Raw genomic sequence first — 1,141 nt, 5'->3', positions numbered from 1 at the left:
CCAACTACTGAGTTCTTACTGCCCAAAGTTCTTCTATAAACTCTGGAATGATGTTGTACACTTAAGCCCTGTTCGCACTGCAGGGTCTGGCCTGGTCGGTTCGACCCGGTCCCATTGGTGCTATGGTCCTGATCGTTTTGCATTGAGCAGGATAAGTCATGTAAATCGAGCCGTTGCTAAAGCTACCGAGACGATCTCCCCAGCGACTGCAGAACAGTTTTCTTCTTGGCTCTCCCGTCCTGCTTTTTCTGCATGTGCTCATGAGCGTGGAAGCTGAGGGAAACATTTACCTCAGTTTTACATTTAACCAAAAAAAAAAAATTCATCTGAATGTTGTCTCTGAGCTGGACTCGCAGCCAGCTGAACTACCGCTGTGGCAGGCGGGATTTCCGGTGGAAATCCACTCGTTCACAGCCTGGCCGACTTCTGATCATCTGTTCAATGGGGTATATGCCACGAGAGGTGGTGACGTATTTCCGTTTGAATTTATTCCACATAGATTGGTTCCGGGTCCTGCTTGCTTCTGTTGTTTTTGGCCGAAGCTGCAAGATCTGTACCATGAAAAAGACGCAAAACTTAAAATATCTGCGAGCTGCTGGTACAACGACTGAGTTTTGTTATGTGCCGTTGTGTCCAGTAATTAGCCGGTACCATCCGTTTCTTAGTTTTTTAATTTTCCTGCTGATATCAAGGCGACAGCAGACTGTAGCCAAAACTTAGCCACTACAGCTAACACGCGGTTTGTAGCTGCCTGCTATTTCAAAGCTTGAGGATATTGAAGATCCAGCATGAGAAATGGGAAACGGAGGTTAAAAGGAAGCTGTACGTGCTTCGTTCACTGGAATAATTTGTTGGAGGAAAATAATGCCGGAGGAAATCTACTGCTACGGAAACAGGCTGAGAACAGAGGCAGCGATTCGGCACAAGGTAAGTCAATATGTGTGTTGATGTGCGTAGGCAGCTCCTTAGCTTTTGTTTATATGACAATTATATAAAATACATTTAACATGCAGTCGGAGCCCCTCCGATACCAAGCAGGTAATTTAAGAACAGCCGAGAGCAGCAACGCTTCAGCCCGATCCAAACCACACAGGTAGTTGGTCAGATTAATGTGCAAAACCTTCGCTTTACAGCCGTTTAA

The sequence above is a fragment of the Poecilia formosa genome, unplaced genomic scaffold (genome assembly GCF_000485575.1).
Source record: "Poecilia formosa unplaced genomic scaffold, Poecilia_formosa-5.1.2 Scaffold584, whole genome shotgun sequence".
Lineage (NCBI taxonomy): Eukaryota > Metazoa > Chordata > Actinopteri > Cyprinodontiformes > Poeciliidae > Poecilia > Poecilia formosa.
The sequence above is the reverse complement of the archived record's forward strand: the minus strand, read 5'-3'. Positions refer to the sequence as shown.